General features: G+C 42.7%; 1 protein-coding gene across 2 annotated transcripts in view; it reads right to left on the bottom strand.

Moving 5' to 3' along the window:
- Positions 1–3340, bottom strand: part of slc8a3 (solute carrier family 8 member 3) — a 421591-nt gene extending 418251 nt beyond the window's left edge. For both annotated transcript variants that reach the window (XM_048538004.2, XM_048538005.2), the window contains exon 1: positions 3023–3340. The gene's annotated coding sequence lies outside the window, so the exon portion shown is untranslated. The remainder of the gene's footprint in view (positions 1–3022) is intronic.
- Positions 3341–24512: the final 21172 nt, after the last annotated feature.

Here is a 24512-nt window from a genome sequence, read left to right as displayed (position 1 = left end):
GCCCATTGCAAACTAACAGATTGTTCAAATGCCTGCAGTGAGAACTTCCCTTTCAAGGTTTGCCTAAGCAAGGAGGGGGACAGAAGACACACAGGAACACCAAACCCCCCGCAAATCACATTCCATCCAGAATTGAACTATGTCTTGCTGCTCCTTCACTGCTGCAGCATCAGAATGTTAAAGCAGACACACGGATGTCCCATCATCACATGGACTGCAGCAGTGCAAGAAAGTTCACCTTCTCAAGAGGAATTGGAGATGGGCACAAATACCAGCCTTATCAATGGCACCCACATCCAAGATGGGTCAATAACCAGGGAAGGGGACACAGTTTTAATGTTAGGAGCAGGAAGTTTTGAGGTGTTCTGAGGATGAAAAAAACAGTTTCACATTAGGGTGGTGGCTACCTGGAACTTGCTGCCTAAAAGGGTAGTAGAGGCAGGAATCATTAAGTCCATTAAGTAGTACTTAGATCAGCACTTGAAACACTGTAGGCTCAGGACCAAGTGCTGGAAAATAGATAGCTGCTTGACATCTGGCATAGACATGATGGGCTGAACGGTCTTTCTCTGTACTGTTAAAAACTCTACAACTCGAATATATTTTCAAATTCATCCTGGAGTTGCCTTAATTGAGACCAAGCATGCCAATGGCCATCTGCTACTTGTCAAGTGCCAAAGCATTGCAGTTGAGTGGTACAGCTCTGTCTGAGGAGCTGCATGAAAACTTTCAGCACTTTTACTAATAAATAGAATAACCTGATCTAAAATGGCGTAGTACCGAGTGGGAGGTGCAGGCATGAGCACACACACTGCCAGCTCATGGGTTCAATCCCCAAATGCGATGTGAAACCATGCAACCAGGCAAAGGTTGCCTTATAATATCTCTGCATCACTGCTTCATCTGCAGGAATGGCCTTTAAGGGGAAAATAAAGTGTCAAACAACAGCCACCCTGCAGATTTAGCAAAGCCAAATAGCGTCGTGAACAAAATTAACCAAACCAACAAACTGTCGGCAATGAACACATAACAACCATTGATTGAAAAAAAATTAACACGATAAAATCTCCAGCACATCCGAAGTTTAAAATCTGTGACTGAAAGAGCAGAGCAAATTAAAATGTGCAGAGACTAGCTCAACAGTGGAACTTCACCAGGCCCTGCAGACTGTATGTAAGAGAGACACATGGGGCACTGGACAGTTGCCACGGTCACGTAGGCATGATGGCAGAATGAGCCACTTTGGGGAGGGGGCGCTTGCTCTCAGTGGTTGGGTATCAGGCACGGGTATGCAGGCTACTACGTTCTGGTAACCTGGGGTGCAAGGCAGATAGGAAAGGGGCCTGGACTGAAGAGCCTACACCCCCATCCCTTCCCCACCCCAAATCGCCCCAGCACCCACGAACCGCCCAGCCAAAGGAAACTCTGCTTGTCCTATTTAGGGAAGGCGCGGTGGCGCAGTCGCTAAATTTGACCGAGGTAAACAAGAGCTCAACTGAAGTGAATGAACACGACAGCTGTCACCGAGGCCACTGAAATGCAATCTGTATTTGCTTTAACAATCTGCTCATTCACACACACCCATCCAAAACACTGCAACTCAAAATTAATTTTAAATAAAACATTGGGAATATCATTGCAGATATTGAACTGGGTTGCAAAGTACTGATGTGTATTCTGACAGCTACACAGGGATTTAATGTACAAAGTAAATATTGCAAATATTGGTGGTGGTTGTGTTGAGGAGGGAGCTTTGGCGACAGGGCAGCCAATCGGAAAAGCCAAGAGATCTGAATAGCCAAAAGAAAAACAGCACAGTGGTGAGGATATTTGAGAGAGGAAAAAAAACGCGTGGAGGATGGGAGAATTCAAAATGAAACGTTTATCAGTTTTTAATAAGGAAATAGATTCTCGAAAGTAAGCAGGTGAGCCCCGCTTTCTGCTTCCCTTAAAGCGAGTCGCCTGGTTCCTTCCTTGAAAAATAACGGCGAACTGTGCAGATTATGTTATATAATCCACAGCATGGCTTTAAATAGCATTAAATATATATTACAGCAAAAAAGGAGATATTACCTGCTAATTCCTTTCTCTACACACACACACACATTCAGAACTAAGACGGAGGCTTTTTTTTTGTTTTTCCAACAGTCCGCACTGAATTCTCTGGAATTAAGCTCACTATAGAGATGCTCTGCCTGAGACCTACTTGCCTGACTCACTAAAAACCAGAAGACGCTGCAGCTACCGGTGGGGTTGCTGGAGCTGTGCTGGTGAGGCAGTTTCATCTCGATGACAAACAGCCTGCTGCTGGGGCACGGGGTGGAGGGGGGCGGTGGGGAGAGAGAGAGTCGGTCTTGGCGGATGGCAAAAGAGTTGCCCTGTCCAAATGCAACCTCACTGCGGTGACAGCCTGTGTGTGAGAGACAGAGAGAAAGAAAGGGGTGGGGGGAACCTGTCCTAACCCCAGAGAGGAACTTCCCCATAATCTGACCCTGGTCGGCGCCAGCAGAGACAGAGGATGGGTATGTGTTTTTTGGGGGGCAGGGAGGGTGCGGTAATGATAATTAAGTCTGACATCCTACACCAAACCCAAACTGCCCTCAAACCACGTCCAGCCTGTATCCATCAGCAGTCAATCCAATACAGTGATCCCGGCCAAACACCCTCCCTATCTCAAATAAAACACAGAGAGCACAGCCAGATTGAATGCACCTTTGTCAGGCAGCTAGCTGCATCCCACAGGAGTGATACCTGATTCTCACCGGGACATCTTAGATCGGGCATGTGCTAAACAAGTGGCCAGATCCTGTCCTGTTATCCGTCAACGTTAGAAGGGGCTCCTTCGTCCATGCATTCCTCCATCTATCCAGATCAGGCCGTGATTTCCCCAATTTCCAGCTGTACACTGCTGCTGTGAGCCCTGAGAATAGCAAGTCTGCTTATAACAGCTACAATGTATCGACTCTCAACTCTGTTACATAAAACGTCGGCGTCTGCGCGTACTTCGCAGCTTCAGGCTTACCTGCAGATGTGCTTGTTTCCCTTTATTGGAGTGGAAGCCACATCTCACCCTGGGTTAACGTACCGTCTCGGCACCTGCAGCAGTCCCCATCCTCCCTGCTGCAGCCTCCTCCCCCAGGGGTGATGGAGATAGATGTGTGTGTACCGCCTGAAAACGCAGGCAGCCCACGGCGTGTCCCTATCACTTTAAAGGCACCTCAGAGCCGCCTGAACTGGAGTTGGCGAAGTGCAAAGCCGAAAGGGACTGCCCTCGCTGACGCTTCGGCGAGAGGAAGCGCACCAAAAAAAATGCTTCAAATGTGAAGTGAACGCTGTGGAAACCTCCTACTTCAGCAGCCAGCCCGGCGCAAGTGCGCTGATGAGCTAACACACGCTGCCTCTTCACACATGGGCAACACAAGAGCCGTGCCACAGCTCAGAGCACATTCCTGTCAGGTCTCGCCGCTCTTCTGCAGTCTCCCGAGCAGCTTCCAGCACCGTTCGAGGTATAGGAGCTGCCACGGACGATGCCTCAGACACACCGGGCAAAAACAAAAAAAACAACGAAACGAGACGACCAAGAGGATCGAACTTCTCGGGATGACGGCCTCACCGTCTAAGCTACCAATGTTCCGCTCACATACGCGCCGCTTACGGATCAGGAATCCCAGTGTCACATTATCACAGTAACACAGGTTTCAGAATGTGAGCACCCAGAATCTGTAATCCTCATTCAGAATCTGCTATCCTGATTCACATTATGAATGACCAGAAGCTGTGATCTCAGTTCAGAATGTGATAGCCACAATTTGTAATCCCTGTTCAGAACGTGAATACTCAGAATCTGTAATCCTCATTTCCACGGTATCGATGTCCGCACTGCAGAATAGTTCTGAACTCTAGTTTTCGCTCATTGTAGTCATGCACCGAGCACAAGGTAAGGTGGCTGTGGTTGTTGGAGATCAGCCATCTCAGCTCCAGGGCGCAGGAGTTCCTCAGGTTAGTGCCCCAGGCCGGATCATCTTCAGCTGCTTCATCAATGACCTTGCCTCCATCATCAGGTCCTAAGTGGGGATATTGCATAATGTTCAGCACCATTCTTGACTCCACAGACACTGAAGCAGTCCGTATTCAAATACAACAAGATCTGGATAATACCCATGCTTGGACTGAAAAGTGGCAAGAAACATTTACACCACACAAAGGCCAGGCAATGACCATCTCCAATGAGAGACAATCTAAACATCACCTTTAGACATTCAATGGTATTCCCATCACAGAATCCCCCACTATCAACATCTTGGGACTTACAATTAATTAAAACTTAACTGGACATGCCACATAACCACAGTGTCTACAAACGCAGCCAGAGGTTAAGAAGCAATTAACTCACCTCCTGACTGCCCAGTGCCTGTCCATCATCTTCCACGCACAGGTCTATGGTGGAATAGTCCCCACTTGTCTGGATGATGCAGCCCCAACACTCAAAAAGCTTGGCAACCTCCAAGACAAAACAACCTACTTGATTGGTGCCACATCCACAAGCAGCCATTACCAACACTCAGTGGCAGCAGTGAGTACCAGCCACAAAATGCACCACAGAATTTCACCAAAGATCCTTAGAAAGCTGCTTCCAAACCCACAACCACTTCCATCCAGAAGGACAAAGGCCACAGATACATGGGAACACCATCATGTGCAAGTTTCTCTCTCCAGGACACTCACCATCCTGAATTGGGAATATGTCACAGTTCCTTCACTGTCACTGGTCAAAATCCTGGAATTCCTCCTTAATGGCATTGTGTCTACCTACAGCACATGGACTGCAGCAGTTCAAGAAGGCAGTTCACCACCACCTTCTTAAGAGCTACTAAGGGCGGGAATTCAAATGTTGACCCAGCTTTTGACAATCAGATCCCATAAGTGAATTTTAAAAATCAGTAACCAGAAACAGTAACCTTGATGCAGAACATGACAACCAGAATTGCTAATCATGATTCAGAATGTGATGTTTTTCTGCACTTCAAGATTGATGACTTTCTTGAGAATGGGAAGGAACATGATTGTCCACGATGTCAATGGTCAGAATTGGTAAATCTTGATAAATGAACAATTGATAAATTGCTATTCAGGTTTAGTTTGTCAAAATCAGAGACTTAAATTCCAGGAAGATAGGAACATGGGAAGTTTAATCCAAAATTCATAGTTTCTGAATTTCTCAAATTTCCTGCCATTGTAATTAGTGTACATCCAAACATAAAATGACCACAAATCAAAGCAAAATCAATGTCACTCAAATGGAATTAGAAGTATAACTATTGAGGTCAGTAAGTTGTAATATGTGAAGAACCACAGGGATCTGTGCTAGGGCCCCAGCTATTCACTATTTATAATAATGACTTGGGTGATGGGACTGAATGTACTGTTGTTAAGTTTGCTAATGCCACAAAGGTAGGTAAGTCATGAAAAGGACAGCATGAATCTGCAAAGAGATACAGATAGGTCAAATGAGTACGCAGAAAAATTAGCAGATGGAATATCATGTAAGAACATGTGAGCTTGTCTAATTTGGCAGAAGAATGGAAAAGCAGTATATTATTTAATGGGAGAGACATTGCAGAAATCTGAAGTATAGAGGATACTGGATTTCCTGATACCCTGTACATGAAGCACAAGAGTTTTGAGAAGATTTGTAGCTCAGGTTGAGGTTCTGGATGTGCGTTTGCTCATTGAGCTGGAAGGTTAGTTTTCAGACGTTTCGTCACCATTCTAGGTAACATCATCAGTGGGCCTCCAATGAAGTGCTGGTGTTATGTCCCGCTTTCTATTTATCTGTTTAGGTTTCCTTGGGTTGGTGATGTCATTTCCTGCATTGGTGATGTCATTTCCTGTTCTTTTTCTCAGTGGATGGTAGATTGGCTCCAAATCAATGTGTTTGTTGGTGGAATTCCGGTTGGAATGCCATGCCTCTAGGAATTCTCGTGCGTGTCTCTGTTTGGCTTGTCCTAGGATGGATGTGTTTTCCCAATCAAAGTGGTGTCCTTCCTCATCTGTATGTAAGGATACTAGAGATAGTGGGTCACAGATAAATAGAAAGCGGGACATAACACCAGCGCTTCATCGGAGGCTCACTGATGATGTTACTTAGAATGGTGACGAAATGTCTGAAAACTAACCTTCCAGCTAAGCGAGCAAACTCACATCCAGGAAGCACAAGAATTTAGCAAAAAGTTGCAACAGTAATTAGGAACAAATGGCTTATTGTTCTTTATTCAAAGGGGAATGGAACATAAAAGTTTGGATGTTTTACAACAGAGAAGAAAGTGAGTTCAAATCTGAGAGTTTGGAATTGGCTCTTGCTGGATGAAAGGGAAAGGAGTTAGATAGTTAGTGAGTTTCTGTTAAGTGGGTAAGGTTATTTTACACCAAAGTTTTAAAGTAGCTACAAATTAGATGGAAAGTTAACAAAATATTATGAAAAGCAACATAATTAATAGCATAATTAAATAATTGATTTTAAATTATTAAGGATAACAAAACCCTTTAAACAAAATGTTTTAAATTCAGAGTTGGCCTGTGATCAAGGACAGAAGGATATGACTGGAGGTGAGACAGCGAAGTGGGGAGGGGTACCAGAAGATAATGCTCAGGGAGTTCAAAGAGTCTAAGCCCCTGCAATTGCCCAACTGTTACAAGTTTCTTGTAGGCTCTATGCTCAAGAATGGACATTGCAGGGAGAATGACCATACTTACCATGGCACTGGTTTAGGGAGCAATTCAAGTTGGGAATATTGAATCATATAATTACAGAGATACATAATGTTATCAGCAGCCATGAGTGCGCCTTCTGAAGGTTGTGTTGCGAGAATTAAGGACATCTCCTCAGGGCTGGAGAGGAACTTCGAGTGGAAGGGGACAACAGTTGTCATTGTCCACATTGATACTAATTGATACAACAATAGATATAGTACTGATGAAAGAATTTAAATAGCTCAGAGCTAAATTATAACTAGAATCTCCAAGGAAATAATCTCTGGATTACTACCTAAGCCATGGCTAACTCTCAAAGTGCAACTAAATCAAAGAGTTCGGTGAATGGCTCAAAGATTGGCTTGGGTGGAATGGATTTCAGTTCCTTTCCTGAGAGTGTATTGAACCTGCGGAATTCTTTACCCAGTTGACTGCAGAGGCTACGTCATTTAAGTAATTAGAGGCTGAGATAGATAGATGATTAATCAGTTAGGGAATCAAGGATTATGTGGAAAAATCAGGAAGGTGGAGTTAAGGATTGTTTGATCAGCCACAAAGCAGTGAAGGAATGGTGGTATAGTTCCAAGCCAGGATAAAACATGACATGGAGGGGAACTTGCAGGAGCTGGTGCTCCTTTGCACTTGTTGTTTTGTTTATCCAGGCAGCAGAGGTCATGGGATTTAGAAGAAGCTCTCAAAGCAATCATGGGAAGCTGCATCAGAGCATCTTGTAAATGGTACATGGTGTGTCACTGAAGGATCTGGTCATCAATAGTACTCCAGACATCAAGCGGCCAACTGGGCCTGCAAACTCAGACTGTGATTTATATTTGTCTAGCTAATCAGGCTACTTGGCAAGCAGCAGTATCCCTGGACCAGGATCCACAATCAGATGGACACCTGCATGGACCAAGCCACCAGCTCACGGTCGTAGCAATCCCCTTTTCCAGTCTTAGGTTTACCAGGATACTTTGCACAACAGCATTGGCTGAATGGTTGGTTGAGGCACCAATGCCAAAAAGGGTAACATGACAGAGCAATAGGAATTCATTTCCTGTGTGCAACACGCCATCTTTCCCCCCTCTTTATGGGGAATGGGGGACGTTTCTGAGCTGGAATTCTGTGGCCATCCCTGCTGTGATTTGTTCAACAATTACCTTTCTTATTGAACGTCTGTATCTACAAGGTAAGAAGGAAGGCTCTTCGATAAATTTCCCAATATTTGCTGAAGTCACATTTGCTAAAATTTACATAGAATGTTTGTCATTGCAAAGAGTTGTTTGAGATTCTAAACAGAGCTTAACATTTGCAGTAAAACAGTTTGTAATTAAGATACATTTCTTGAAGTCAGGTTTATTGGATTTGCTGTAAAATTTGTTGAAACATCTAAGTAGTGTTTAAATGTTTATTGGCAACATCTGACATTATTTGTTGCAATTCTCACTTAAAATTTAGTTTGGGGTTTAGATTACCAGAATCAATAACCCTGGTTTAGCGTGGCATTTCTGGAACTGAGACTCCTTGTTTGATCATATTTCTGTTTGGGATGTTAAGTATTCAACAGACAAAATAAGGATAAAAGCATTTCATATTCATAACATCACTAGACCTTCAGGTTTGATATAGGGAAACCCTCAACACATATTCCTCAAGCCCTGATTGACTCTAGTGACAGCACAGTGTGCACCTTGGGTTATAACAGGAAACAGAATGGCTGACGGCTAAAAAAAAAAGTGGTTTCTTTTATTTTGCTTTCAGGTTCTTTTCTGGAGACAGCTGATTCTCAGGCTAAAGAATCAGAGACATGTAGGATTATCTTAATGTTGAGGTGACTATTTTTTGACTGGTGAATGGGTCATAACAATTTCAGATGTGCAAGTACAGTGATTTAGTTCCCATTGTTCTGATGTGAAAACTGATTTTTCTTTTGTTACCGTGTTTTTCTTTTCTCTCAACTTCTTAAAGTTATCACTTGCTTAGTTAGTGTCTAATGTGAACTACCCAGCATCACCACCATTCAATTGCTCCTTTCCTGAATCAATAGTTCTACAACAGAATAGAAACAAAATTGGCAGACAATGAAATCAGTACCCCAAAGCCCTACAAGAAAGGGATTTCATTAACATGACTGTTAACATCACAGAGAACCCAAAAATCTTCTATTGGCATAGTGGGTAATAAGAAGGTGGAGTGGAGCTTGTTTGGGACAAATAAGGTGATAAGTATTTGGAGCTACAGGACAAGGTGAGAATATATAATGAGTACTTTATGTTGATGTTTACACTGGATTTCAACAAAATATTGATTGAAGTTGAGATAGAATTACTAGATAGGATGAAAGAATAACAAAAATGCTGGACTATCTCAGCAGGTCTGGCAGCATCTGTGCAGTGATAACCAGCATCAACATTTTGAGTCCAATATGACTCTTCTTTGGAACTGGAGGGAGGTGGTGAAGTACGCTGCTGAAAGCAGGGCAGAACAGTGGCTCAGTGGTTAGCACTACTGCCTCACAACACCAGGGGCCTGGGTTCGATTCCACTCTTGGGCGACTGTCTGTGTGGAGTTTTCGCATACTCTCTCTGTCTGCGTGGGTTTCCTCCAGGTGCTCCGGTTTCTTCCCGCTGTCCAAAGATATGCAGGCTCAGTGGATTGACCATGCTAAATTGTCCAAAGTGTTCAGGGATGGGTGGGTTATAGGGGGATGGGTCTGGGTGGGATGCTGTGAGGATTGGTGTAGACTTGTTGGGCCAAAGGGCTGTTTCCACACTGTAGGAATTCTGAGGAAAGAAGACATAGCAGGGATGGGTCAGGGTCCGGGGTTAACTTATCAAAATGGGAAGACATGGTCTGAAGTTTTTCAACTCAGTGTTGAGTCCATAAAGTGCCCAAGTGCAAAATGTGATGCTGTTCCCCCAGCTTAGGTTGGGATTCATTGGATCAGTGCAGCAAGTCTGAGACAGAAACCTGAACAAAAATGGCTAGTGGACCACAAGCGCAGGATCATACTTGTGGACTGAGGGGAGGTGTTCCTCAAAGCAATCACCAAGTCTGCAATTGGCTTCCCCAATTTAGAAGAGACTGTGTTAAGAGCAGTGAATACGTAAACTGGATTGAATGAGGTACGAATCAATCACAGCTCCACCTGGAAGAAGTGTTTCGGGTTTTGCAATAACAAGGAGGGAGAAGGTAACAGTGTTACACCACTTGCGATTGTGAGTGAAGGTGCAGTGGGAGGGGTTTGAGGCATTGGAGGTGATAGTGGAATGGTCCACTGTGTCGTGGAGGGAACTTTCCCTTCAGAATGTCGGCAGAATGCTGATGTGTTGGTGGTGGCATCCTAGTACAGTTGGCAGAAATGAGGAGGCTGGTGAGGTGGAAAATTAGAACAAGTTATTTTGTATATATTTCCGTATGTAGTATCATCCCATCTACCTCTGAAGCTCTACTGTCACAATTTCAGATGGACTAGTGGTCATAATATTCTCTTAAAACATGTTCTCTTTGGATTTGGAAGATTGGTTGGTCTCTACGTTGAAGATTGGTGACTTTGATTCTGTTCCAGACAGCGAGAGGCGCAGTGAGCATCTTTAAATTGGAAGGTCCTCAATCTCTTGAATTTCATTCATGGAGGACATCTTCTTAGCTGCTGAAATAAGCAATCTCTCTTTTACAATCTCATGAATTTCCTTTGTGGAGGATGGCCATCCTGCTGAAGCAAGTGCTTTCTTTTTGCAGTTTCTGGGATCTCTGGGCCAAGCCATTTCTTTTTGATTGAGTCCTGAATCAGCCAATGTCAGTCTGGCTGGTGGCTTCTCTCAAATTCTGTGCACCACAATCTTCAATCTGTGGGAGCGGGGCAATTTTCCACATTGTCAAATTGATGCCTTTACAATAGCTGGAACAGCTTGGCTAGAGCTATGCATAATTCTGAAGCGTAAGTCTTCAGCATCATTGACAGGATGTTTTTAGGATGCATAACGTCTGCTCTATCTAGTGTCTTCAGCTACTTCTTGATATTACTTTGAGTGAATCACTTTGTCCAAAGATTGATTCCTAATGCTCAAGAGGAGATTACGATGTACCATTCACTCAGCACTACTGGCTAAAGATGGTTGCAAATGTTAAGGATGAGAGATAATGGGAATGTTATTGTCACACAACATGATGAACGATATCCTCGTGTGAAGATATGACCATATGTCCACAAAGACTGTATGGGCATCAGTTCCATGACTGCTGTCATAGACATTATTGTGATGGAAGTGTACAATACTCTTACGAGATTGGACCCTAAAGGAGAGGTAAAATAGTTGTGTGGCCTTGGTTTGGTGAGGACTTATTTTTAAAAATAGTTTAGAACGTCATGATTTTATTGAGTTCAATTCAAAATCAGGTTTGAGCTAAAGAAAAATCAGGTTTTCAGTTCAGCACAGTTTTGAAAAAGGAAAAGTCCCTAAAGCTATGAGACTTAGTATAGATATTTTCAAGTTGTCAGAGCTGAAAAAGAGGTTTAGGTCACTAGAACTAGAAAGAAATTTCTAGGTCATCAAAACTGCAAAAGGTGTGAGTTAATTAAGAAATTAAATAGTTAAGATAAGGGTTACATTTACATGAGATTGAGTATCTGCAAAGGACATTACAGCGAATCAATTTGAAATTTTGATTTGCTGCTTATGTTAAATCTTCTGAACTGTCATATGTAACTTTGTTTATTCTCTCTCTGTTAAAGAACATAAGCAGCCCCATCTGATTATGTTCAGTGGCTAACCACTAGAGTAGCCCACTGCAAAAATTAAAACTTATGGCCTATGAAATCTGAGGAAGAGTTAACAAAACTCTGATATTTTCTTCACAGATGCGCCAGATCTGCTGAGCTTTTCCAGCAACTTCTGTTTTTGTTCTGTTTACAGTATCCACAGTTCTTTCAATTTTTATGGTCTATGAAATAGTCTGGGATTGGACTTGTCCAATTTTATTATCAGCTGGGATGATACCAGTATCTGTGATAGGTAAAATGGTGATGATGAGATCATAGAAGTTTTTGCTTCAGGTTCGCTTTTCCACAAACTGTAACAGTCCCAGCCTAACTGATGTATCCTTTGGGACTTGGGAATCTTCGTTCGTCATGGTGCTTCAAGGCACTTTTGCTGATGGAGATTGAAGTAACTTAATTCGAGTACAATCTGCACCATTGTTAGGCACATTGGATTTTCCAAGTTCTGTTCATCTTGCAGAAAACACTAAGCTATCAGCTGACAGATAGCAGGAGGGAGGTTTCCTTACCCATGTTTGACCTGATGCCTAGAGACTTCATGGGGTCCAGAATCAGTGTTGAGCACTCTTAGAGCCACTCTCTCACTCCATTGTATAACCAACGTGCCTTCTTCTCTGATGGCTCTTCCTGCTGGCAGGACAGGATGTACATAAGGAATTATGATATTGATGTCTTGGAGATTCACTGTGAGGTATGATTCCACGTGTATTATTTACGTCAGAGCATGAATTGACTAGTCTACAGGATAGTTCTCCCAATTTTGGTAAGAATCCACAGACATGAATAAGTCAGAGATAGCAGAACTGCAGATGCTGGACAATCTGAGATAACAAGGTGTAGAGCTGAGTGAACACAGCAGGCAAAGTAGCATCAGAGGAGCAGGAAAGCTGACATTTCAGGCCTAGACCCTTCTGCAGAAATTCAGAGTCAGTTGTTTTACAGTTGTTTAGACAGGATGTATCTTTGTGATTTCTGGTGCCAAGAGTAATCTATCCAATCATATTCTGATTCATTTTTTTTATTCGATTGGATTGACACGACTGAGTGGCTTCATCAGACCGGTCGGAGAGCAGGACATTGCCGTGTGCCTGAAGACACATAGATCAGAAAGAATAAAGACAGCAGATTTCCTTTCCCAAAGGATATTAGTGAACCAGCTGGGATTTCAGCAACAACTAGTAGTTTCATGATTGTCTGTGGGAAAATAGGATTAGTTCATCAAATGATGCAGAAAGCTTTGAGCAAAGCTACACAACATGTTATGAAAATACTGAAAATAACAATGTATCTTCAGCTTTAAAGAAATTTATGTGCTTTCTTTTCTATGCAGAATGTTTTGTTCCCTCACTTTCTTGGATGGCCCAGTTTCTTCATTTATAGTGATATGTTTCATGGTTAAACAGTGGCACGAGCAACAACAGTATTTCATCCAATCAAGCGATCAGACTATGAAGCACCTTTCATAGCTATTTAACCGTCCTGTACTCTTGCATTACAGTGTCAAAACAATTTCAGCTCTCCTCAACATCCCCTCCCTATTTGCAAGTCTTTAACTTCATCTGTCAACGTTGTGTTTCGAATCTCGGCCTCTTCTGGAAGCCCCCAGCATCACAGGTACCATCTTGATTCACTCCACGTGACATCAAGAAATGGCTGAAGGCACTGGAATCTACAAATGCGACAGGTCCTGACAGCATTCCAGCAATGGTACTGAAGACTTGTGCTCCAGAACTTTCTATTTCCTTCACCAAGCTGTTTCAGCTCAACTACAGCACTGGCATCCCTTTAATAATGTGGAAAATTGCCGAGGTATGTCTTGTACAGATAAAGAAGGAAAAATCTACTCTGATCAAATAACCTCAACTCACTTCTCTCAGTCTATTTGATCATCAATAAAGTGATGGGAGATGTCATCAACAGTGCTATAAAACAGCACCTCACCAATAACCTGCTCAGTGATGCCCAGTTTGGGTTCCACCAGGGACACTCAGCTCTTGACCTCATTACAACCTTGGTTCAAACATGGACAAAAGAGCTGAATTCCAGAGGTGAGGTTAGAGTGACAGCTCTTAACATCAAAGCCACATTTGACCAAGTTTGGCATCTAGGAGCCCCAGCAAAACTGGAATCAATAGGAATCCAGGGGCAAATTCTCCGCTAGTTGGAGACATCCCAGGCCCATAGGAAGCTGGCTATGGTTGTTGGAGGCCAATCATCTCAGCTGTAGGACCCCTCTGCAGGAGTTCTCCAGGGTAGTGTCCTGGACCCAACCATCTTCAGCTGCTTCATCAATGACTTTCCCTCCATCATAAGGTCAGAAGTGGAGATGTTGTGCACAATGTTCAAAACCTTTCACAACTTTTCACACACTAAAGCAGTCCATGTACAAATGCAGCAATATCTCGATGATATCCAGGTTTGACCAGACTAATGGCAAATAACTTTCGAATGCCACGCAATCACCATCTGCACTGAGAGAGTTTACCCAATGCCACCTGGCATTCAATGGCATTAACATCGCTGAAATCCCAATATCACAAATCTAGGGGGTAATCATTTATCAGAAACTGACCTGTATAAATTCTGAGGCTACAAGAGTGAGTCAGAGGATAAGAGTCCTGTAGTGAATAACTCACCCAGCCTGCCGACCACCTAAAAGGCACCAGTTGGGAATGGCATGGAATTCTTTCCACTTGCCTGGAATGAGTACAGCTCCAACAACACTTAAAAAGCTTGAGAGCATCCAGGACAAAGCAGTCTGCTCGATTCGCACCACATCCACAAGCATCCACTCCCCGTACCACTGATACACAGGAGCAGGACTATGCACTGCAGAATTTCAAAGGTTCTTCACCAGTACCTTCCACTGCACAATCACCATCATCTAGAAGAATAACAGCAGCAGATGCATGGGATATACAACCACCTGCAAGTTTCCCTCCAAGGCATTCACGAGCCCGACTTGGACATGTATCACTGTTCCTTCTGTGTTGCTGGGCCAAAATCCTGGAACTCCCTCCCTAACTGCATCATGGATATACCTACACCAAATGGACTGCAGTGCTCAAAGCAGCTCAGCAATACCTTTTCCAGGATAATTAAAAGCGTGTAATAAGTGCTGGCCTCGCCAATGACACCTTTGATCTTGTGAATGTTTTTTTTCAAAAAAATCTCCCATTGCTTCATTATCGATCATTCCCCCCGCTTCATCCGTCCATTGATATTTTTTTCTCTTGAATTTATTTGACAGCTGACATTCTCACCTTACTCATACATTAAGGGAATGTTCTCAATTAAGTCAAGGTGTAAAGGAATAACTGCCTGAACCTAGGCATCATGCATCCCGCCAAAAGGACATGTTTTCTGAAAGGATATGGTGCAGCTTTACTTACTGTAAGACACAGAATGAACTAAAGCATTGGGACAAAAAAGTTGCTTTTGTCTTCTGGTCAGTGTGAAATCTTATTGTCTCTTAAAATACTGCAGCATCTATGTACATTACAATAACAACCCTTTATCTACAGACTAAAATCCTGCAGTCATGAGTGCTCTGGTATTGCAGTTGTGGTGTCCCTAACTCTGGGCCAAGCCCTCCTTGGTCTAGAAGTGTGTGATAACATATCTGTACAGGTTGTTTAAAAATATCTACACATCCTTATGCAGATGTCATGTTGTCACAAGTGTAACCTCCATCAGATTATTTGCCAGCTTTCTCTTTGTTATGTGATGTTTTGCCATCAGTACACGACATCATGACCTCTTAAGCTCACATTGTTAAGCCCAGGAGCCAGGGATTGGTACAAAAGCAGAATGTCATGGAGATGCCCTTACACATTTACACAAACTATGCATCTAAACGCAATTTTACACAGTGTTTAAGCTGCTCATTGAGCGTGTGCAGATAGTGGCTTGATCTGTTCTGGTGTGAACGTGCATTGGAAAATTAAAATCATTTCTTGACAGATCATGCTTTGTTGAATCAGACTCTTCCCCCTTTGTGTATTATGCATAGCAGTAGGGACCGTTATTTGATTCGCGCTTCTGCTGATTGTCTATGAATGAAATAAATTACTCTTCCAGGTGAAGGACTATTTCCTTGCAAACACTTGTGGAATGTTAAAAAAAACTTCATACATTTTGCTTCCTTGATTTCAGTGGCCTTACGTCATGCTTATTAGTGGAAGTAACTCGAAACAAAATCAAATTTCTAACAATCAATTTGAATTTGGCATAAACCTCTGAATCCATATTAACTGGATGTAAGGATGCGCTGGGTTCATGGGACAAATTAAGTTTGTAATAAGCAGCCAAATGAAATCCTGATACTTCAGCATTTGAAAATGAAATTGAAGATAAGGTACCTTGTCTGAATCAAACAAAAAAATGTCAAGAAATTGATATTTCAGTTGTGGCATGATAAATGAGTAATGAGTGCTCTACTTGTTGTCACATACAGATAAATATTACTTTACAGAGGGTTGAGTTGATGTTTTTGTTTAAAGGGAACTATTCAATTATATATTCAGGCAACTTCCTTGTTGAAGGGAAGTAAAATCTGCAAATCCCATCTCTATGCAGCTTGTTTATGAAATAATAAAACCTCATGTTACAAAACCCAACCACTCATGATGCTGAGTCCCAGGGGAACACCAAACCAAAAGAATTAAAAGCACAGACAATCTCAGAATACAATCTCAATGACATTCCTTTACATTTGCCTAAGGCGATCGACTGAGACGCAAAAAAAATTACTGAAACGTTCCTACAGCTAGACCTGATCTGCTCCAATTGTCTTGGGAACACAATATTTGTGGCTTATCCTTCATTTAACTTCCAGCAAATTTTCTGCACAATATGGAACTCAAGAACCAATGGGGCAAAAATGATGCAATTGAAGTTTTGGTTTTTTTTAAATTTTCCCTTAGAATGGACAAAGCACATTATCCCTGGGATTAAAAGCAACCTGTTTCTAGAAAGTATTCAAAAACATCTTCTGCAACATCAGGTAGAATCTTATAGGAGCCTGAGTGACATGGGTCACGGTGAGGTTTGATGCAGAATCGGAAGAGAAATCTCAACTTCGGGAGCATCTTGCTGCATCTTTAATGCATTTGCTAAGTGGAGAGGTGAGACTGTCACTGGCATCTGACATTTGCTAACTCCTCATGACCATCATGGCATCTCCCTGATAAACTTGCAGAAAGCACAGACCTCCAATGCAGGGCATACTGGTAACAAACAGTGAAAGGCTGCTGCAAGGGACACTTAGAGAGAGGGGGTTGTGAGGACTGGACCAAATGGCACTTCTCTTAGCAGTCGCTCAATTAATGCCTTCCTCAAGCTGTGTGCATTCAGTAACTCTGTGAAGACTCGACAGATGTGAGGCTACTTCACAGAAACAACATGACCCACAGATCCACTCACGCTGCAGGACACGGAGATTCAGGGTCCAAAATCCCTGCCGATGCTAAGGCATTGGTCCTGCTTGCTACACATGTCCCTCCTCCAGGTATCACTGAGCATCTCATTCACAGCAACATGTTCAGTCCCTAAGGTCAGGAAAAAAAAGGTTATTGTACAAGGCATTGCTCGATGTAAGCCCCTCAACAGAGACATCGACCCGTGGGCACTGCTGCATCATCAAGCATGTTAGGCATCATGCTGGCACAGTTACCTTGACACTGAGACTCAAACAAATGTATGTAGAACAAAAACAGTTATAGGAATGGGGGAATTCACACACAGTTGATTGTAACCATGCCACCAAAGAGCCCTCAGTAAATTTTCTTTTTTCTCTCCCTATGACCAGATCTTAATGTAGTTCCTGATTCTCTAGCTGGGTAGGGGCAGGCCAATTGGTGCTGGAGCCCATTGGCCCTGGAGGTTCACTCAGGCAACCCCATGCTGGGGTTTGAGGGTGGAGTTTGCATGTGGACGGCCAAGAGACGGAGAGGGTCTTCTTGCTAGAGGCAAGTGAACCCTCCCGAGCTGGAACTTCCAAAAATTAGAGGGGGCCTGGTGACGACGGGAGGGCCCCAAGCAGAGACTTTTGAAATGCTCGAGTATGATGTCCATCCTCCAGCTCAGTCTCTTTGAGGGGAAAGGGCACTAGGACTTTGCACCAGGTTCCCTGACCCTGTCCATCCCCTTGTCTTTGGTCCTGGCAGTGAGATGGAATGCAGTGAGCGCGTCTCTCCAGCAGCCCCTGAGGGAGCTGGGCCTGGGTCTCCATGGCAGTCACAAATCCGTCCATGGAGACAGGCAGACGGTCGCCTGCTTAGGGAAGCTGTAGCATAGCTGCTCCCCAGCCTCTGGGCTATGATGGCCATTGCCTCCTAGATACTGGGCCTGCTGACTACTGCTCCACCCTGTGCGTTGGGATGGAGTCTCTGGTTACTAGCAGGGTTGCCTCCTGGGCAGGTAATGGGTCTCCAGCAGACCTTCGAGGGACAGCAGCCAGTGAAGGGTGGCTATTCTTTAGCCAGTTGCAGAGCAGACAAAGTGAGGTGCTCATCAGATTGTGGTCCCAATTGGTATCTGAGCTGGTTTGACTTGGAGCAGGTTTCAGCAGGGGTGGGGGGTGCTAGTTGCAAATTTGCAGCTGCTTCCTCTGGTATTCTCGTCCTCAGCGGTCAAGGTGGTGGCTTTTGGCAGAAAACGTTTCTTAGGTCACATTGCCTTTTTTCCCAGTTACCTTAAACCCTTTTGTGTTCACTCCTTCCATGAACGGAACATCCGTTTCCCCATCTACCAGCCCACCAGTGCCTGAACTATCATACAGCTTCGTTCAGTGTTGCAGGATCAGACGTTTCCTCCAAAGATATACTGCGCAAGATACAGACCAGGTCCCCACCACAAATGCTGTTTACTTACCAGCAACCTGCTACTTCTCAGTTCACTAAAATTCATGTCATAGCCCCCTGACTGCACCCCACTTCATTTTGTCTACTGCTGAATCTCTCAGACGTTCTCCCACCTTCCGTCTTATCTTAACTTGCAATCCCAGCCAGCACCAAGTTCCATTCACCTTGGGCCGGTAACATTTCAATCTTACATTTTTCAGCTATTCTCAAAAGCACCCATGGCCCCACCTTAGCCTGCTACAGTAGAATGCTGTAAAAGCCTTTAGGAATACCTCCATTTCTTTAACACTGATCTCTCCTGCATCTTATTTTAATTATTCCATGCTAGCAGCCATCCCTTCAGATCCTGGGTTCTAAGCTCCAAACCCCACCCTCCCCCAACCCCAAATCTTCCCGCTTCTCCATCAACCGTTAGTACGGTTTAAACCCACCTCTTACCAAGCTTTTGGTAATCTGTCTTAAAGCTCCTTAAATGGCTCGGACAGATGTGTCAGATTTTGTCACAATACACCTGTGAAGATCTTTGGAACATTTTACTCTGCTGAAAGCACTATATAAACACAAGTTGCTATTTATGGGCTGCGTAAAAATGAGCAAACACATTAACGACATAACAAACCTGGCAACAGTTCAAAATTAATTCAACAGCTACAAAGTGTCTTGCATATTGAAGATATCCAAGATCCTGCATAAATATATTTCTAAAAAACTCAAATTTTACATTTTAATACACAACCTTCATTATATTGAGTTGTACGCTTCACTACTTAGATGTCAAACAATTAATCAATGTTCAGCCAATTTGGAAGGGACAGAATCAACTACATTTATATATTTTGATTTTGTCTTGCAGAAGAAAATGCTTTGCCAGGGTTGGAGGGTTTGCGCTATAGGGAGAGGCTGAATAGGCTGGGGCTATTTTCCCTGGAGTGTCGGAGGCTCAGGGATGACCTTACAGAAGTTCATAAAACCGTTAGGGGCATGGATAGGGTAAATAGACAAGGCCATTTCCCCAGGGTGGGTGGAGTCCAAAACTCGAGGGCATAGGTTTAAGGTAAGAGAGGAAAGATTTAAAAGGAACTCAAGGGACAACACTTTCACACAGAGGATGATGAACGTATGGATTGAGCTGCCAGAGGAAGTGGCGGAGGCTGGTACAATTACAACATTTAAAAGGCATCTGAATGGGTACATGGATAGGAGGGGTTTAGAGGGATATGGGCCAAATGCTGACAAATGGGACAAGATTTATTTAGGGCATTTGGTTGGCATGGGCAAGTTGGACCAGAGGGTCTGTTTACATGCTGTATATCTCTTCAACTCTATGACTCCAAGATGAACTAACTCACTTTGAAGCCAAAGTTGGAACTTTATGGAAAGAAACCATGAGTTGTTATTCATACCTATTTACTTAATACTAGAGTCTCATTACTAACATAATAAATCAATGCTTTGATAGTAAACCAGTGTTACAATATAAGGGATAAAATGATCTGACACTTATTGCTTGTTTAAGTCCAGCTACGTTCCAATCTCCAACCGTTAAATCTGTGGGCGACAACAAATGGTTTGTGCCTTGGTGTCGGGACTGTACACTAAATTTTAAAACAATTTCTCATTAATATCCAAAAAGATCTGAAATTGTTGATACAAATAGTTTGTAGTTTAATTGGGGTACTTATTAGCAGTGTGACAATTATACATAGTTTGGAAAACTGTTGTTCGGATACACCAAGTTATCCAGAAATGTTTTGAGCAGATCCAAGCAACCTACAGTACTGTGCTTTGACAGCAAAACCATTTAAGATACATACTTGAGTAAGACAGACAATGCTAGCAGTTTTCAGACAAACATCTATATCTGAAATGTGGTTGGGCATTTTAACATCATTTTAGAATTTCGAAATTTAGAGCATTTGGACTGAAGGGGGGGACAGTGTATTTGAAATGATTTGTTTCAAAATCCCCAGGCCAACAAAATTCTAAAAATGCAAGACAAAAGGTTCAGGACCTGGGGTTTAAGCACTATGTGCCCCAGTGTTGGTGAACTATTGACCAGCAGTCCTTCTATATCATGGATTATTGGGTCAACTGTTTCTCTCAAGGACAACAAAAATGAGGGTGCATAGAACGTAGAACAGTACAGCACAGTACAGGCCCTTCAGCCCACCATGTTGTGCTGACCTATTATCTTACTAAGATCAAAATACATTTCACTATCCTCCATGTGCCTATCCAAGAGTCGTTTAAAAATCTCTAAAGTATCTGACTCCACTCCCACTGCCAGCAGTGCATTTCACACGCCCACCACTCTGTGTGAGGAACCTACCTCTGACATCTCCCTTATACCTTCCTCTAATCATCTTTAAATTATGCCCCCTTGTAAAAGTCATTTCCGCCCTGGGAAAATGTCTCTGGCTATCCACTCTATTTGTGCCTCTCATCATCTTGTACACCTCTATCAAGTCACCTCTCATCCTTTTTCGCTCCAATGAGAAATGCCCTAGCTCCCACAACCTTTCCTCATGAGACCTGCCCTCCAGTCCAGGCAGCATCCTGCTAAATCTCCTCTGCACCCTCTCTAAAACTTCCACATCCTTCCTATAATGAGTCTACCTGAACTGAACACAACACTCCAAGTGTAGTCTAACCAAGGTTTCACAGAGCTCAAGAGCAGTGAGTCAGTCCTCTGTGCTCTCTCGCACATCACAGTGGTCGAATACAACACAGCAAGGCCACCAGCTTGGGAACAAAGAATCCCCTCGCTCCCTCTGTTAAGAACTGAGAGTGACGAGAGACTGGAGAATGAAAATGTTAAAGACAAACTGAATTGCACAAAGAGAAAATTTTGCACTACATTGTATAAAAGATCACAGGAGAAAGTACTAAATTTCCTTCTGAAATGGAATTTTACATGCACATAGACAGCTATTTTAGGAAATCCAGTGCTTTGAACTGAAAAAGGGCTAAGCAAATATTGACTTATTTTTGTTTTCCATTCTAGAGAAAAATATATAAATACCGTATTTTGCGAGCACCAAGTTTACTAACAAGAGAAAGCCATCAGCTCCTCAAAGTTACTCTGCCGTTCCACCAGGTGATGGTGGATTTGATTGTGTCCTTAAGTGAACTTTCCTGCCTGTCTCTCATAATGGTTTATCCCTTGAAGCTCAAAAAACAACAGCTGACCCAATAATCCATATGTAGAAGGACTCCTGGTCAGTAGTTCACCAACACTGGGGCACATACTGCTTAAACCCCAGCTCCTTAGCCCCTCTTTTTGGCATGTACATTTATTTTTAGAATTTTGTCAGCCTGAGAATTTTGAAACAATTCATTTTGAATTCACTGTACTAAAAACTTAACCGTTAAGATATATGATTAGGCCTGTACGACATTCTGTCGTAGGGAATTTAAGATTAATGATCCTTTTGGAGATGAAAATCCTCCTCATTGTGGTCTTCAGTGGAAATACCCCATTGCTATTGTGAAATGACTCCATTAACGCTCAGTGTTAGTACTAAATATGACTGGTTTTGGCAGGGACAGTTATAAACAACTGCTACATTTCTCTACATCAACAATACAGTCTTATATATAATACAATTTAATTTGATTGTACATTAATTTCAGATCTTAGGTTTAATTATACTCAGACACCTCATCAGTTTGGAATTTCTGCTTGTTAACAACACTGCTGATGTTATATTTGAATCAGGCAGCCATTTAGTACTGCTATCGCCTGGAGCTCTTAACTCCCAGCAAGTATGCGTTTAAGTAAATCACATTTTCAATGCTAATGTACAATTAAGGGCAGAACAGCGGCATAATGGTCAGCATTCTTGTGTCACAACACCAGAGTCCCAGGCTTGATTTCAGCCTTGGGTGACTGCCGGTGTGGAGTTTGCATGTTCTCCCAGTGTCTGTGTGGGTTTCCTCCAGGTACTCCAGTTTCCTCTCGCTGTCCAAAGATGTATGGGTTTAGGTGGATTGACCATGCTAAATTGCCCGGTGTTCTGGCTAGGTGGGTAAGCTATGGTAAATGTGAGGTGGGTGAGATCCTCTTCGGACAGTTGGAGTGGTATCAATGGGCCAAGTGGGGTCCACCTACACTATAGGGTTTCTTTGAATAATGTATTTTTTTAATATAGACTAACAATTGGCTATTTGAGACACCATTAAACACGATCCACAAGCTTGAGGGAACTTGCAATTAATAAACCTGAATTTGCATCCAACTTTCCACCTCAGATTACAGCATTGGTGCTTAAGTCAGTAGTGAAATTATATTTCACATTTAATACAATTAAGGATTACATTATTTGTAATTTTGGTGAATTTCCTGAGCATCATGTTTCATACTGTGGCTTCTTATTCAATACTGCAAGTGTGTTTGAAGGCTGCAAAATATTAGAAGTACAAAGGAATGTTTCTTGGTTAACAAATCTAATTTGTCTGAATTGGTAGTCTATTATAATTCATGTGTTACTTTGAAATTGAAGAATTAGCGGTAATAGTGTTATAACTTCAAGAAATAATTTGTGGAAAGTGGCAGGGCAAGGATAGCCAACTCTTTCAATATGTTTTGATGGCATTGACATGTACAGCAGCCCCCGGTAACTCAGGTGAATGTAATTGGTAAATGAGCCTCCACAGCAAGCAGCATCAGATTACCTGATCTAGGCAGATATCACAGGGAAGACCATCTTCGAGTGACATTTTTATCTTCACTTTCATGAGGTTACTTACAAGGAATCAATTTCAAGAAACCTGGCTATTTTTTTCTTACTGCCTACTTTAACCAGGATGACCAACATCACATATTGAACCCATGTGACTATCCCAGATGATAGTAGGTACCAGCACAGAAGGGATTGATCCTTCCGTTTCTTTTAGTCAAGGTTTTTTTTTAAACGACAGCTTGGAGTTGTGTGTTCTGTCAATACAAGACTTTCCGTAAGAGCAGACACGATGGGATTTATTATCTAGTCTCAACATTTTACCTTTGGAAGTAGCCACATTTATTTACAATGGATTTTAATTTTGGTTAAATAGACTTTGCTTCCCGTTAATCCAAGTGTTATAAATGGTGGACAAAAACAGGTTATCACGCAATTCCATGGAATATTTCTGTCGCAGATGCTACTTGCGCGATGCTAGGAATGCTGTCTCTCTTTGTGAAGGAAAAGGCAGATTAATTTCAATTGAACCAATTTGCATACCTAAAATGGACAATATCCTCAAAATAACCCATTGAGTTGGACTCTTCTCTCCTCAGTTTGGACTAAGACCTGTGAAGGAGTATAATTTCTTATACCCTTGTACAAGAGAGATAAACTCACCCAATGAAGTTGCAGGATTTGGAGAATCCTGGAGGCCTACTGCTTCAGTATCATGTTCTATCAGCAAATGGGCCATCTACAATGTTGAGACTTCCGCTGACTTCAACTGCACTATTTAAATAATGTTGTGAATAGCTGGGGCAGATATTTTTGAAATGATGTTATTTGAAGTTGCTAGATAGATGTAGCCCCATCTTTACTCAGTAGTACCAATGGGTCAAGAACAAAAAAAAAGCTTGAAAACTCTCAGTAGGTCAGGCAGTGTCCATGGAGACGAGCAGACTTTAATGCTTTAGGTCAGTCATTGTTCAATGTCAGATTTGAAGGGGGGTTGAAAATGTGCATGTATATTTTAGACGTCAGTGGAAGTAGGGAAAGGGCAGGAAGAATGGAAAAGTTCTGCACCAAGCCTTTTCCACTAGTTTAGACATTCTCACATTTCTCTCTCTCTTCAGATACAGTAGGAACTGCAGATGCTGGAGAATCTAGGACAACAAGGTGTAGAGCTGGATGAACACAACAGGCCAAGCAGCAGCAGAGGAGCAGGAAGGCTGATGTTTCAAGTCTAGGGTCGAGACCCGAAACGTCAGCTTTCCTGCTCCTCTGATGTCTCCCCCTCTCTCTCTCTTTGGGTCTGATTGGATGTTGTCAACCCGAAACTACAATGCAATCTCTCTCCACCGATGCTACCTGATCTGAGATAATAAAGTGTGAAGCTGGATGAACACAGCAGGCCAAGCAGCATCTCAGGAGCACAAAAGCTGACGTTTCGGGCCTAGA

This window comes from Stegostoma tigrinum, chromosome 10 (assembly GCF_030684315.1).
Source record: "Stegostoma tigrinum isolate sSteTig4 chromosome 10, sSteTig4.hap1, whole genome shotgun sequence".
Classification (NCBI taxonomy): domain Eukaryota; kingdom Metazoa; phylum Chordata; class Chondrichthyes; order Orectolobiformes; family Stegostomatidae; genus Stegostoma; species Stegostoma tigrinum.
This window is presented reverse-complemented; position numbering and strand designations above follow the sequence as displayed.